The following is a 16006-nucleotide window of genomic DNA, read 5'->3' as shown; positions in this document are numbered from 1 at the left end:
CTAAGGAGCCCAAACAAACAGGGCCTTAGAGTGCTATAATAACGATTATTTTACATTAATTTAAATGGGAGAAGGAAAGATTTAAACCTTCAAACGTAATAAATTAAAAAGAAAGATCCCTTTTTTTTTTTTTTTTAACAAAATATATTATTTATACTAAGATGAGGAGTGAGTTTAGCCTTACAATAGGCTAGTAATAATGTAATTCAAATTCGCGATTTGTGAGAATCGAACCAAAGACTTCTCACTTAAAAATGAAAAAAAATTTCATTAACTTGTAATAATAAATGGCGTGAAACATTCTAAATAACTACCAGGGTCATCCACTAATGATGCACTGGCCCTTCTTTTGAGAGAAATATTTAGAAGACAAAAAGGTCCTTATCATATATTAAGAGATTAATACATAAGGCAAGCACTGCTCTTATTAATCTTTTAATTAATTGTTGGTTGTTACAAAAACACATTTTTGCCTCTACCTCCACATATACTAATCTCAAAACTCACAATTTTTTTTAGTACATCGATATTTTAACAATGGGCAACCTAATTTGGTATCGAATTTGCCATACACGAGATTTGAACCTAAAACCTCTTATTTCTAATTAAAGAGGAATACCACTATACCATAGTACTGAGTGATCAATACTCTCAACCTAATCAATCAATTGTTGGTTGTTACAGAAAGACATTTTTTATTCTTAATAAATTAAACCGAAGAAAATCAATTGCGATTTCAAATATCAAAGATATATTGAAAGGACCCAACACCCTCAGACCATCGCTGCATGGATATTCACTAATTTTTTGGAAGGATTTCAAATGATGATCTTTGAAATAATACGGTTCGTATTATTAGATTTTGTTGTGAAGTGACCCGTTGACAATGAATTTCATATTAATAGGAAGAAGTATCTTGCATGGATTATAAGTAAGTTAGATTATTTTCTATATTTTTATGGTGAAACCTCAACTTTCTTCATGATTCTTGTCCCATGTGTAAGATCCAACGACTATATGTGCTCCTCTTTACTCGATTTGTGTTGTCAAAATGCTAGGCTTGAGAAGTTTCCATACATGAGGGAGCATGTTGAGAATGAATCTCACATTGATTGGAGATGAACCTTACATGGCTTATAATGACTTGTAAATAAATTAGGCTACACCACATATTACCAATTGAGTTTATGGTATAACCTCAACTTTTATTGATTAACATTATATTAACTTATTAGCCAATTGGTACGTACAAGATTTTGGAACAATAGTACGTACGAGATTTGGAACAGAAAATGGGACACATGCATCTTCCATATACACCTAATTTGAACCAATATACTACAAGGAAATAACTCATTGATCACATTAATTTTACCACGAACATTATGTGCCCGTTATAAAAAGTGACCATTTACCACGGACTTAGTCAGCATGTTGTAGATAATAGTGTTTTACAACAGGTAAGTAATGGTCTCTTATAATAAAATAATTTACTACCATGGTTTTAATTAGCACGTTATGAAAATATTAAACCACCACGGATATTAACCGTGGTCAATATGGTCAATATTATTAATAATTACACCGCATTGTTTTATTTACCACGGACATTAAATGTAGTGCAATTACGTACACTATTTAAAAAAACAAAAAATCAGAAGGCGGGATTAAAAAAAAATCGAAAATTTCCCAAAATTTGAAATCTTTCAAATTTCACACTACTAGAAAATAGACGCAAGGAATTGGTAAAAAAGTTAAAATTAAGCGGTTTCGTCCACTCCTCTCCCCCTCTCTCTCCCTCTCCCTCGCTGCAAATAGATAGACCGACAGCCTCCTTCCGGTGGAAATCGAAACCGTCGTCAAAATCAAAGCCCTCAGGTTTTTTTCCTTCCCCTTCTAATTGTCATCTTTAATTCATGTTTCTGATGCATAAATCCATTAGTTTTTCCTGTAATTCTCTTTCGGAACCCCCAGTACAGGAAACGCTCTTACTTTCATCTCTCTCTCTGATCTTTAGGTATTATCGCAATTCCTCTCTCAATTGGTGCTATAGTATTTCATAAAATTATTAGATTTAGGGTTGGGCAAACTGATTTTAAGGATTTTGATTGTACTTTGCGTTCTGATTTTGTTTGAGATAGTCCCGTGTTTGGTTTAGATGTAAGGCCTGAAGCTTTTCGAGATGAATCTTAACCAAGGAGGACTTGAAAAGCATTTTGAGGTAAGATCATTTGATTGTTGTACTGATTGTTTGAGGTCTGATTCTAGAAATCATCATGAATTTTTTTATTTTAATTTTGGTGCCTTTTGAGGGTTTTGTGAGGGTGGGGCAAAAATTCGATGTTACAGTTGGAATGTCTAAAGTTGGGATAATGGGTTTGGTTGATGTTTTCTTTGGTGTGATAAGTCTCGGTCCTCGTATTGAATTTTGTTATATTTATGTGTTTTCCGTTTCCCTGTCAGGTACCTGGCAGTCCTGCAGATGCAGGACCACGGCCAACTTCGTTACTGGCCTTCAACTGTTGCAGCTGCTCTTGTCATCCTGGCTTCTTTAGAAGACAATCGTGATGTGTCGTGCCAACGAGTAATAGAGGTAATTGCCAGAATTTTTCTTTCAAACTACATTAGACTATAATGTAGAGCGACATGGTTCTGTTATTGTGAAGAACACATCCAGTTCTCAATTACTCGTTGACACGATCTCATGGTTTTGCAGACTCATGTGAGAACAGAAGGTGATGATCTACACTAGAGGTATGGATGAATTCTGATATCATGAATTTTGATCGCATTTTCATTTCTCCATTTAAGTTCCTAAGAGTTTCGATTGCAATTTAATATAATCATTGTATATTAATGTAGCTGACAATGTGCTACATTTGACAGAGCCTAGATTGGTTGTTAAAGTATGTATGAGAGCATCCTAGCAGGTAAAGGAACATGTACATCACCATTCTGTTTCTGATTTCCTACTCATCTAAAGACATAGACGGAAGGTAGATTGAGCTGAGCCTTCTAAAGCCTGATCAAGAGGTAAAAAAGAATCTGATTCTTTCGTCAATCAACATGACACTGCGGCAACTTGTAATCACTCCATAAAAATAACAGAAATTGTACCTTCTAAATGGTTGCGAAGGCACACGTAAACTGTAAGAACTTCTGCTCGAAAAGCTTGCCATTACTCATGATGAAAATATTCAGGAAAACAAAACTGCTTTTCATGCTTGGGTTCTCAACTTTTTGTTATTGTTTAGAGAAAATGTAATAGGTTTTCTAGCATACATAAATCTAGTGGATGCTCTGCTAAGGATTGAATTATTGACACCTCTAGCTCTAATGCTTGAATATCTTCATAAAGTTTGAAGGTTTATATGGTTGGGTTGATAATTCTGTTTATTGAAATATCTGCACCATGTGCATCCTTGTTAGAGAAGGACCGGTTCTTATATCAGTTACAGTTATAGGACATTTGCGATTCTGAAGATTTTGGTGTGATAAGTTTGGTTGGTTTTTTGTATTTGATGTCTTTGAGTGATGAGTTTTGATTTCTAAGCTTGGTGTGATAAGATTTTGGTGTGATAAGTCTGGGGGTACACTTATGGAAGTGGGTTTCCACAGAAGATGGATCTTGAAAGGCAAATCCTTTCTCGGTATGTGATTCTTTTTTTGTCGAATTTTGACTTGTGTTTGTGAATTGTTGTAATGGGTTCCTCTTATTTTTTTATGATTGAGTATGAAAGTTTTGCATTAGAGCTGTGTTGGTAGTTCTGTTTGTGCAGGTCTTAATCTCTTTATACAGTTGTGCTCTTAGGTTGTGCCCAGTTTGTATCGTTATTTCTCACTCATTGACGAAAAACTGATTCAATCAGGAATATGTTGATGGAAATTTGTGTTCTTATGTTCTTTTGTATCTCCTCTAAACAAAATTTTTGTTCATGGTATTGGGTTGGCTAATCTTTTATGGTATATATTTGCAGAAATATATGTAGTGGCTCTGTTTAGCTGGTTCTTAATCTATCATGTGTTTATCTTTTCTCAAAGGAGCCCCCCTTAATATAATTTTTCAAGAGTTATATTCACTTTTCTTGATTGAGATCAAATGTATATTTTTACCTATACAAGTACAAGATTTTTTTTTCTTGATCCATATGCTTATGTCCATCTAGATAGAGAGAGGCAACAATTGCTAAGGTTCAAGCATTAGGGGTGGTAGTTCACTCTCAAGGTCCTTTGTTTGGAGGTGTTCAAAGAAATGTGAAGTCTTCAAGTGACAATGTCCTTGTTTGTCGAAGGTCTTTGGATAGTTTGGTATTTCTTTGTATATCTCATCGTTTTGTTGTTAGCTTTAGTTTAGTGTACAGTTGTAATGTTTGAATCTATGATTTTTTATTTAGGCTTCGTTTGGCAGCTTGGACTGTACTGACTATTTTTGTCGGATAGGATAAATAGCCACCGGATAGTACTGACTAAATTAGTCGGGTGTTTGGTGCAGTATCGGACTAGTGATCGTATTATTTATACTGTGTTTGGTATTATACTAGATAGGAGGAATCAAACTTAAAAAAAAAAAAATTTAAAAAAAGTGAAATCATTTTTTTGTTCCCAGATCTCTCCGCACCCCCCAAACACCCTCCCTCTCTCTCCCTTCTTCCCTGACTGCAGAAGAATCCCAAATAATTGTACCCCAGCTCTCTCCGCCACACCCCCCAAACTCCCTCCCTTTCTCTCCCATATTCTTCTTCCCCGACTAAATAATCCGGGCGTTTTGGTCGGTTTTATTAAACGGGTCTATACCGTGTTATCTTATCCGACCGGTTAAATTAATCCTAATCCGGCACTTATTTAGTACGAGTGAACGCTAAACATCCGAGTCCGTATAATTAATTCTATCCGATCCTTTATCCGATTTGCCAAACAGGGCCTTAATTGTTATATTATAGTAAATATGTAATTTTGTTTGTAAATATTATATAATACATTTATTAAACAATATTTTATTTTATTTTTAGAAATTTTTTTATAACAGGCATTAGCCGTGGCCAATTTGTAATCCACAACAGTTATAGTGCACGTAGTGTTAGATCTTAATATACAACGGGAACAATCTGTGGTTATATTACAATTGACAAGGGGCAAAATCTGGGTTTTTCATCATCATCATCATCTCTTAGACTATCTGAACAAGATGAATGACCAGAACGCCATAAAAATAGTAACCCCAGTGGCAATGCAGATCATGTCCAAAGCCTTCTCTCTCCTCTCCCTTCTCTTTTTCCTCTCTCTTCATCTCCAAGTACTCCTCCAACCTCGCCTTCCCCTTTATCTCCTTCCTCCTCTTCCCTCCTTCGATCGACGTCTGCAATATTACCAAGCTCTCCCTCCCGTTCAAATGATTCCCCTCCATGGCCTCCACATGCATGCTCACCTCCCTCACGTGCAGCTCCCCACCTTCGGTCCCCTTGCACGTGACCACTGCACCGCACTGCACATACTCACCCTTCTTCTCCCCCACCAATATCGTCGCGAACCGCAGGTGTATTTCCCCCGTCAGCCTGTGCTTCTGCACCGTCACCGGCCTTCGGCTCGACAAATTCGCCGCCCGTTTCCGGGTCGGATCGATCACGATCCAGCTCAAACTCAAGTTCTCCTCCAAGTGCTTCAATGACTTTTGGCCTTCTCCGGCATGTCGGATTGGTGTCCGAAAGGTTTCTTTCGGGTCAAGCAAGTCCACCCGGAAGGGCGAGCAGAGGAACCACTCGGATTCGGTCTCTGATGCCTGAACCTTAGAGAAAATGAGCTGGCCTTTGTAGAAAATATCGACGGCCGAGATTAACTCCGCGGTGGGAGACGAAGGGCTGAGAGCGAATTGGGAGGGGGAGTGGTCGAGGAGCGGGAAAGAGTCGGAGAAGAAAGAGCGGTGACCGGCTGGGAAAGTGGAAATGAGGTCGTTAACACGTGGATCGGTGGTTGAAGGCCACATGGCGGTGCTGATGTCCCGCCAGAGTTTTTCTTCGGCGGAGAAAGCGCGTAGTTCGGACGATGCGCAGGCCACAGCGGCCAAGGTCTGGCCGTCGAGGCAGGTGAGGATGTGGGCCGTGATGATGTCGCGATGGACGGCATAGATTGAAGCTTTGTCGCCCTTGTCGACGGCCGGTGTGGTTGAAGCAGCAGAGAAGCACATTGTGAAATAAACAACGATGAGTTGAGGTTTTCTTGAGTTGTGTTGAGTGGTGACAAGGAAGGGTGTGGAGGGGCAGGTTTTATGGTGAGGAGCCTGAGGGGAGTAAACCAAAGCTGAATGGTCAAACAACGTTTCAAGGTTTATGAATCTTAATTAAACTAGTTGCAGTGAAGGTACGGGCAAACCTCCTCTTTGATTAACTAGATTTGTGTCATTTAGTACTTGGAACTTGGAACACAAGCGTGTTTCATACCTTCTTTTCTTTCATTTTTTAAATTTATTTTAGCGTTTAAGAATTAAATATAATCTGTGTTTCTCTTGGTTTCCTTTTTATTTAGGTTGGTTGATTATTGTAATGTTTTTGGTGGGGATTGGGGGAGTTTTTGGTTTCACCTATTCTTTTTGACCTCTTTGGCAATTATTTCTAAATTATTTACGTAGCATGTTGTTAATAGTTGTGGGTATATTCTAGTTTTGTGTTTGGTTTCAACTACAAAAAAGTGAGGTACCTATGTACTAGATTCTTGTTTTTATTTTTTTGACGACACTTGTTAGCCGAAGATTTATCATTTTTTTAATTGATTACATCTAGATTTGAATGAATTTTAAAATCCTTTAAAATCTTTTAATTGATTACACCAGGATCTCAAATCCGAATTTGATTACACCCCCTAAGATTTTAGGTACCTTATAATAATATTCATTAGAAATACGATTGAGACTTGAGACCATATTAATTAGGGATTTAATTATACCGTTATCATCTTATCACAATTTTGAGGACACAAGTGGTAACAACGTACGGCTAGTTGACAGCTCTATTTTGGTTGTGTTTACATTAGAAATACGATTGAGACTTGAGACCATATTAATTAGGGATTTAATTATACCGTTATCATCTTATCACAATTTTGAGGACACAAGCGGTAACAACGTACGGCTAGTTGACAGCTCTATTTTGGTTGTGTTTACTTGACTTGACTATTAGATTCAGCAGTCAAACTTGCTCAAATAATTAACACTGCAGATTGTGTGCCCTTCTGTTTGGGTGCCCTTCCCATCGTTTCTTATTTTGTGCGGTCACGATTAAATCATATCAACATTTTATATTGATTTTTTTATAGAGATAATAAGACAAAAGTAATAAAAATATAAAATGTTAACGTGGCTTAACTGTGACTGCATAAATAAAAAGGGATAGAAAATGCACCCAAACACGAGGGCAGACAATCTGCCTTCATACTTTAATTATACGTGGGCGGCAGTGATGCCTTTCTGACTTTCTCTTAAGCGACTATGTCAACACATTTCTCTTATCCAGTACGTGGGGAGGTGGAGGGAATGTTCGCCACTGAGCTCAACCAAACCCCATAAAGCTAGGTTGCAAGGACATGAACGCGAACACGGGTACGACGAGAGCGACACGACCACATGGTGACATGAAAAACTTAAAAAGAAAGATACTGACACAGTTAGAACCCAAGGATTAAAATATAAAAAATATTATATATATAAAAACAATACTTCGAATTCGAGTGCATAATATAACAAAGTATTGAAGTTTATGAAATTTATTCACCATACATAATAATTAAAACACAAACATAATAATTAAGACAACACATGATTTGAGTCTTAATGATCTTCAAGTCTCTTTCCATTTCCTCTTGAACTTCAATTTTGTCATTAGTAAAGATCACTGCCTCTAGTTTCGGTTCATCAAGAAAGGTTTGTGATTTCGAGGGAAAGAGGACTGAAGAGATGACTTGAGAGAAGACTGAATAGGATTGGAATAAGGACTTGGGAGTAGAGACGCCGCGAAGGAATAGAGAGAAGGGCTGAAAGAGAATTGAAGTTAAGGGGTTGGAAAGTTTTAGGTTTTAGAAGGTTTGATATTTATAAAACTGCCCTAAAATATTTTTGTATATTAAAAAAATGGTCCTATCGTATCTTGACCGTCTCCTAACAGTATCTTGACCGTGTCCTGAACGCATTCGAGGCGTGTCAGCATAGTGGAGTGTCGGATACTCTGATACTTTGGAGTTTTGGAGTGTTCGTGCGACCGAAGCCAAGTAGTTTAACTGGCAACGTGTTTGGCATTTTAACATTATATAATTTAGCACCACTTTCTTGGATCAACGTTTCCTTGTCGAATTCCAAACGAGTAAAAAGCCGAATAAATAAAGTAGTGGACTTTCTCAATGAGGAAGCAATGGCCCTTGGGGTACCACAATACCAACCATTTGTATTTCCTTTCGTTAGGTTTTGCTAAGTTTTCTATGGTCACACTTTTAGCAGGACTTTGTCAGACATTCTTAGCACAATATTATTATATTGAGGGTATGTCAATGATACTGCGTCGTTATTAACACGAAGTAAAATAAATGAAATTTGAAAGAACTGATCAACTTGTAAGAATGTTTTGCATTAGACAATTACAAAGTCTTCCCACTAAATACATACGTTGTGTTGACGCTTAAAAACGGCTTGACGTTGGAACAAAATATAATGTAAAGATGTGACCCTTGCTAGGTTGCTTCGGTCACTTATTGAGTTCTAACAATGGATTAAGTAGATAATGATATCGTGATCAATTGTTGGAAAATGATCTCCTTTTATAGTTGAGGAGAGTACCTTGTTTTCGTCCCCAGTCAATGTGGGATTTTAGAAGTTTTATTTTAGTGTTGACATGTGTATGTTGTGATTGATCTCTTGATTAGAGAGGAACTCATGTGCTTTGCATAGGTGTCTCAACACGAAACCTTCAGTAGGTCTTCAAAGATATTTAGTTGACCGGTGGTCGGTAGTTGCGGGGTTGGTGAAGTATGGTACTAACAGGGCTCCCCTAAGTTCTCGGGTAAGAAAGCTTCTTAGTTGGGGACTTGCAAAATCCAAGTCACTAAGTAATCATGAAACTTCCAAGTGTAGAAGCACTACAACAAAATTGGTCTTTTGTGGCGCACAAAGGGCGCCGTAAACGGTTATTCACGGCGTGAGCCCCCAAGCAGTAAAAGCCCCTGTCGTAAAAGATGTTTTGTCAAATATGACATTCCCTAGTAGCCGTGAATAATTTAAGCAAAACACGTCGTAAATGCTCTTTAAGGTGTGCCTATAGCGCCTTAATTGGTATTAGATACGGCGTTAATGGAGTGTCATAATACTGCAAAAGTAATTACAGCATACCTGTGTGCCGTAATTTATATTTGATACGGCGTTTATTGAGTGTCGTAATAATGTGAAGGAAATTATGGCATACGGCGTACATCGTAAAAGAAGACTACCATCAACAATTACGGCTGATTTTGCATGCCGTAGTTTACATTTATTTTTATTTTTATTTTTAACAATTCATTTTAGATGGACCTCACTTCATAACATCTAATTAATATTGTAAGGAGTACAATAGAAAGATAACAATAATCATCATAAACGCATTAAACTCTCAATACTTAGATTAATTAGTAAAAATTGTCAATTACATTACACTTGGAAGTTTACAAAAAACCTGAGTTGTTTTGTTCCTCTTACAACTTATGCACATCCTAAAGCTAACAGAGGAAACTAATGATGACCATAAGACAACATCATACCAAAAAGCAATATCCCAACCCTCCATCTCCATGTTCATGGAGCAACCAATTTCATCACAAAAGAGCTCCATACCAAGAAGGAAGCGTTGAGCTAATTCTCAAATCTGTAGGACCAAAATATAAGGAAACATCATACCAAAAAGTAATATCCCAAGCACATCCTTCATGTTCATGGAGCAACCAATTTCATCATAAAAGAGCACCATACCAAGAAGGAAGCCTTGAGCTAATTCTCAAATATGTAGGACCAAAATATAAGGCAACATCATACCAAAAAGCAATATCCCAAGCACACCCTCCATGTTCATGGAGCAACCAATTTCATCACAAAAGAGCACCATACCAAGAAGGAAGCATTGAGCTAATTCTAAAATCTGTAGAACCAAAATATATATAGCTAGTAAGTGAGAAAAAACCAAGAAATAATTAAAGTAGAAATTGATATAAATTTAGTGAACCATCACAACCAAAATTAATACCTTTTAATCAAGAGCTAGTCAAAGGAGATAGATTCGAGTGGCCATGCAATTGTACTAAGGAGTGCATCGTCGAGAAGAAAAAACTCACATGTTGGTCATGGTGAGTTTATCCTAGATACAAGTATCTCAAGGACCCAAACTTTCCAATGATTTGGTCCAAGTGGCACAAATGCACCAAATCTTGAGGATTTGTGGATGCAATTTCAGCAAGTGCAACAACTTCTCTAGTCCTTGTCCAATTTAGTGATTTGCACTTAGTCCCTTGAGGTTTGGGCGAATTATGATTTATATTACCAGAAGAGGCATCAAGGTTGGAAGATTTAGCTTGAGGCTTGGAAGAAGTAGCATGATGGTTTGCTGAATTAGCATGGTGATTGGCCGAATCATTTGGTAAGTTTCTAGATCCTTGATGATTTGTGGTAACATAAGGAGACTGCCATTAAAGTAGACCATAATTTATGAGTTTGATGCTAATTTAATATTTAATAATAATAATAAAGTGTACGAAAAATGTACTTACCGAGTTAGCATTTTTCCCCATCCATCCAACTAGTAGGGAATGGACAATATTTTTCAAATCTTCCAACTCTTTTTCCAGCATAATAACTCTCTCACGATTATATGTTTGAACACTCACTTGTGAAGGTGTTGCACCAAACCCAAGTCCCCTTACTCTACCTCTACGTTTAGGTCCAAGCGCTTTGGCAAGAGCATCATTCTTTACAGAGTTTTTATCAACATTTGTTACATTCTTATTTGCTTATTGTATTTTTTTCTGTGATGAAAAAGCAAAATGTTAACTTATAAAATAAAGACTATAATACTAATACAAATGAGTGTAATTTGTTCCATTCATTACTGCTACAGTTGTAACCTCTTCGTTTAAAAATTCACCAGATTTTCCTTGTGTGCCCGCGAATCCATACATCTCCCCTTGTTATTGCATCAGCTGTTTCACTTTCTCTTATCTACATCATTAGAAATTAAAAAAAAAAAAAAACACTAAGAGAGAATATTAGATCATAGTCTTCATACAGCAGCACAACTCACAATTATGTTAAAAAGTTGTTGTGATGCTGCATCTACTGATGCTGCATATGGAGTCTACTACCAAGGTGACCCCTAGGGTAAATCTCTAGGGTAAGGCTCATTGTAATCTTTAGGGTAAGGGTATGTAAATCACATTTCCCTTGATTTAAGGGAGGAGATTGATTGGGGTAATGTCTTTGTGTAAGGTTTAGATTAGGTAGGCAACATGCCTTATTCTTTCTTGTCACCTGATGTACAACCATCCTTCCCATCTCTTTTCGCTCTCTCTTCTCATATATACCTGGACTCACTCTTGTACAAATATACATGAAATAAACATTGAAACTTTAAACCAAAAAATCTACAGAAGTAAAATACGACTAACAGAATTAAAAATTATAGTTTACCATCTCATCTTCAAGGCGGGCATAGCCTTTGTGACTCATTGTGTGTAGCATAGTTTGCTTTGCCCTCATTTTCTTGAAGCTCTCACTTATCTCCTATATATCCAAAATTTATTCAATATAATTGTTATGGATTTGAAGTACTAAAAATAGAATGGATATATTTGAATAAAAGAAAAGAAATATTGTTACCTTATATTTTGAACCTAAGAGTTTCTTAACGGAACTTCGTCATGTACCAAACTCACATTATCAGGCTTGAGCTGCTTTGTAGCATGCTTAAAACCAATTTGCTCACCTTGTTTCTGCACTTCCTTAAGCATTTTGCATTTATCATTCGCTAATGCTTTGAAATCTTTTGTAATAAATACTTCTTATGACATTCATCAACAACAAATTTATTCTAAAACATAAAACATTAAATTATTGAAACTGATAGAGAACTAATTTAAACATCGAAATAAAAAAATAATAAGGTTTTTATATTTCTTGAACATGCTCCCACAGTTGATGCTTAAAGTTATCATCAAATTCTTTCCATGTACCTAGGGTAATGGGAACCAACTCCCTTGCCGTGACACCAAGGAGAGAAGCATACTTTGCTGCATTTTCCCCAAATGGTTGGCCTTGATGATTGAAGTCAACTAGGAGCTTTTCCACTTTGCTAAGATTTTGCAATTTAGCCTGACCCCTAGGTTTCCTTTTTCCTTCATTATTCTTAGACTCACCAACCTTACTTTTGCCTTTGTTTTTTTCCGTGGATGCTTCTTCAGTGGAAGGTGAATTATTATCCTTACTTCCTTCATTATCAAGTATAGATGGTATGTAAGGTGGAGGATTAGAATTTCCCTTTTGTATTATGAAATTACTACTCTGTCTTGCCCGTAAGACAGCAGCAAACAACTATCTGTTTCTTTGATCGCTTGGCACCCTGTTTTGATGACTATATAAGAATATAAATGAAGTAACAAAAAATGTGAGAACACTTTATATAATTATTTGAGGTTAAAAAAAAAAAAGAAACGAAATTGATAGAGTATGTCAACTTACTTCACCAGACATATTCACTTGTATGCAAACTTCCAAAAAATATATTTCAACCTGTGAACCACGAACATTAATGCAATCATCATAAGTACCATCTCCTAATTTGTATCGTCAAAATTATGAAAATGATAACTATTGTCACCTAAGCGCATGTCAAGTCTTGTTACATCTAATGGTATGGACAATGTACAATCACTTTCATCAGAATTATCAAAATCATAAAATCCCCTAACTGGTGCATCTAGCACAGCATACCAATTTGATTCATCGCATACTCTCCAATAAAACACTTTCTTAGCTTGAGACGCTAATATAAATGGATCACTTTTGAATTGATGTAGGCCTTGATGGAGATTAACCAATGTGAATCCCTCTTCAACTTTGACACCATTGGTTATATTTGCCCAATTGCAATCAAATATAGGCACTTTAAACATGTGATAGTCAAGCAAGATTATGTCATTACAATCCCATAATAAGTAACTTTTCCAATGGCTTGAGATGTGTCTTTTGCACTACAGCGACATAGTGTGTCTGCTTCTAAGGATACACCACTATCTTGTGTACTTTAATCAACATCTCTTGTGCGGAAGTGATTTCCATTGATAATATAGCTAGAATATGACATTACATCTCTCGAAGGCCTACATGCAAGCCACTTCACTATAGTTGACATACCACTAGTATTGCCAAACTTGACTTTTCTTTCTAACCATTCACTAAAAGTCAATTTATGTTTTCTTTCTAAAAGACTTTCATTATTCAAAAGGCGTCTATCTGAATGCTTAAGCTCTTCTAGGTGCATTCTGGTACAAAAAAACAAGAGCATGTAGTTAGATTTGATTAATTTCAAATGCCATAGAAAGTGATATGTGGTGTGTGTGTGTGTGTGTATTACATATATTCTTACGCTATATATGGTTGAAGTTTTACTGTATTTAATAATACATAACGATGAGCGATCTCCAACATGTCACAATCCATGGCTTTCAACCTTCCTGCTAAAATGGGTCTTTCGTTAGTTACTATTCCAAATTTAGATTCCTCATTACGGATTTGTCAATCTCCCACTCTAGCAGCTTCTTTTATGTACCCACTACAATGCTTTGAGTTTTCTTCACTAGCATAACATTCTGTTATACAACCTTCAGGTCTTGCACGATTTTTGACAAATCCTTTTAGTATCTTCAAAAACCTAGAACAAGATGCAAAACCATACACATTGAAATATATTTTGTAAAGTTTAATTGAAGCCTTATATATGCACATGTACATAATAATATTTATACAAATGAAAAATACCTTTCAAATGGGTACATCCAACGAAATTGGACTAGGCCACCTATTAGAGCTTCTCTACCAAGATGAATTGTCAAGTGCAACATAATATCAAAGAAGGAAGGTGGAAAATACTTCTCAAACATACACAAGGTCTCTGCAATTTCAGAGTCAAGAGCTTCCAATTTGTTTTTTTCAATGACTTTTTGACACAATTCATTGAAAATTGCACATAGTCGAAAGATTGCAATCCTTGGTCCATCTGACAAAAGGCCTCTTAATGCCACATGTAACAATTGTTGTAATACAACATGACAATCATGAGACTTCAAGCCTAAAACCCTATGGTCTTCTAAGGAAACATGATTAGCAATGTTGGAGCTGTAACCATCCAGTAATTTTAAATCTTCCAACCTCTTACAAAAAAACCTTTTTCTTTGCTTATGTAAACATGTGTGGCCCTTGAGGCAAGTGAACATTGACCCCATCCATATGTAAGTCCTCTCTAATTCCCAAGTTTTGCAAATCTTTGTGAGAATTGGCCCCATCTTTTGTTTTTCTTTTCATATTCAAAAGTGTCCCCAAAATACTCTCACATATATATTTTTTCAATGTGCATCACGTCTAAATTGCGACGCTCGCAAAAGTAATATCTGAAATATATACATTTAAAAGAAAATTCTCATAAATATAGGTAAAATCATGTTAAAAATGAATAGGAAAAGTAAACAAAAGGGGCAAGTAGAAATTCTAACCTCCCAATATGGTCAATATGGTAGATCAAAGAAGATGAATTTTTTTTTTCCAAGGCCAAATAACATCTGTCTTCTTATTCTTTCTTCTTTTCCCAAACTTTCTCTTTTTTCCTACCTTTCCCCAGTCATTCTCCCAATCATTGAGTGCATGGGCAATTTTCTAAACCATTCAACATTCTAGGCTTAACCCCATGTTCTTCTTTTCCATCGTACCAAATCTTCATTTGTGCGGAATGGATGATTGTGAGCAAGAAACCGTCTATGGCCCATGTATGCAAACTTATGACTAGCATCAAGCTATAATGAACATGTGCCAACATCACATATCAGACGTGCTACTTTACCTTTTACAGGATGCCCAGACAAATTTCCCTAGGCTAGAAAATCACTTATTGTCCACATCAGAATAACCTTCAAATTGAACATGGACTTACCAAATGCATCATACGCTTCAATACCATTGTTCTATAGCTTTTTTAAATTATCAATCAGTGGCTCCAAATATACATCTATATCATTTCCTGGCTGCTCCTTCCCAGGAATTAATAATAACAATATCACATTATCCTTGGACATGCATAATGATGGAGGAAGATTATACGTAACTAGTTCCATTGGCCAAACACTATATCTTAACTAAGATCAGCAAAGGGATTAAACCCATCAGATGAAGGAGCAAATCTAAGATTTTGTCGATCTGATGCAAAATTAGGATACTTACGATCTATTATTTCCAATGCCGGTGAATCAACCGGATGTCTCATCTTTCCATCTTTACTTTTATGCTTCGAACTTCTCGGGTGATCTAAACATCCTCCTATGTCGAGGTATTATAGGAAAATGATGCAAGACTTTAGCAGGTATTCCTTTGTGAATCTTTTTAGTGCGCTCCTTAGTTTTCCACCTTGAAGCATCACATGTTGGACAAGTCTCCAAATGCTCCCAGTCCTTTCAAAATAAACAACAGTCGTTGATACATGCATCGATCTTTTCATAACCTAGATCAAACGTCTTCAATAATTTTTTTGTCGAATTCAAGGAATCAGGAAGTGTGTTCTCAACTGGCAACATATCGCTCAAAATTTGAAGTAAATCATTTTAACCACTATCAGTCACCCTATGCATGACTTGAAACTTGTATAAGACAACAACTGCTCTCATCTTTGTGTACTTAGTACAACCAGGAAATAAAGGAAGTTCGGCATCCTCCAACAAACTTATAAAATTTTGCTCTATTCTTTCA

At 36.4% G+C, this 16006-nt stretch overlaps 1 long non-coding RNA gene and 1 pseudogene across 1 annotated transcript; one reads left to right on the top strand and one right to left on the bottom strand.

Annotated features, from left to right (window-relative positions):
* The first annotated feature begins 1861 nt into the window (after positions 1-1861).
* On the top strand, positions 1862-3198 carry LOC125474663. Its single transcript, XR_007256118.1, has 3 exons — positions 1862-2221; positions 2464-2593; positions 2717-3198. It is a non-coding gene; the product is annotated as an uncharacterized LOC125474663 (long non-coding RNA).
* Positions 3199-5172: 1974 nt separating this feature from the next.
* On the bottom strand, positions 5173-6181 carry LOC103966373 (annotated as a pseudogene).
* Between the last annotated feature and the right edge of the window lie 9825 nt (positions 6182-16006).

Source organism: the organism of the source record quoted next, unplaced genomic scaffold, assembly GCF_019419815.1.
Source record: "Pyrus x bretschneideri cultivar Hongxiangsu unplaced genomic scaffold, Pyrus_bretschneideri_v1 Contig128, whole genome shotgun sequence".
Lineage (NCBI taxonomy): Eukaryota > Viridiplantae > Streptophyta > Magnoliopsida > Rosales > Rosaceae > Pyrus > Pyrus x bretschneideri.
The sequence above is the reverse complement of the archived record's forward strand: the minus strand, read 5'-3'. Positions and strand labels throughout refer to the sequence as shown.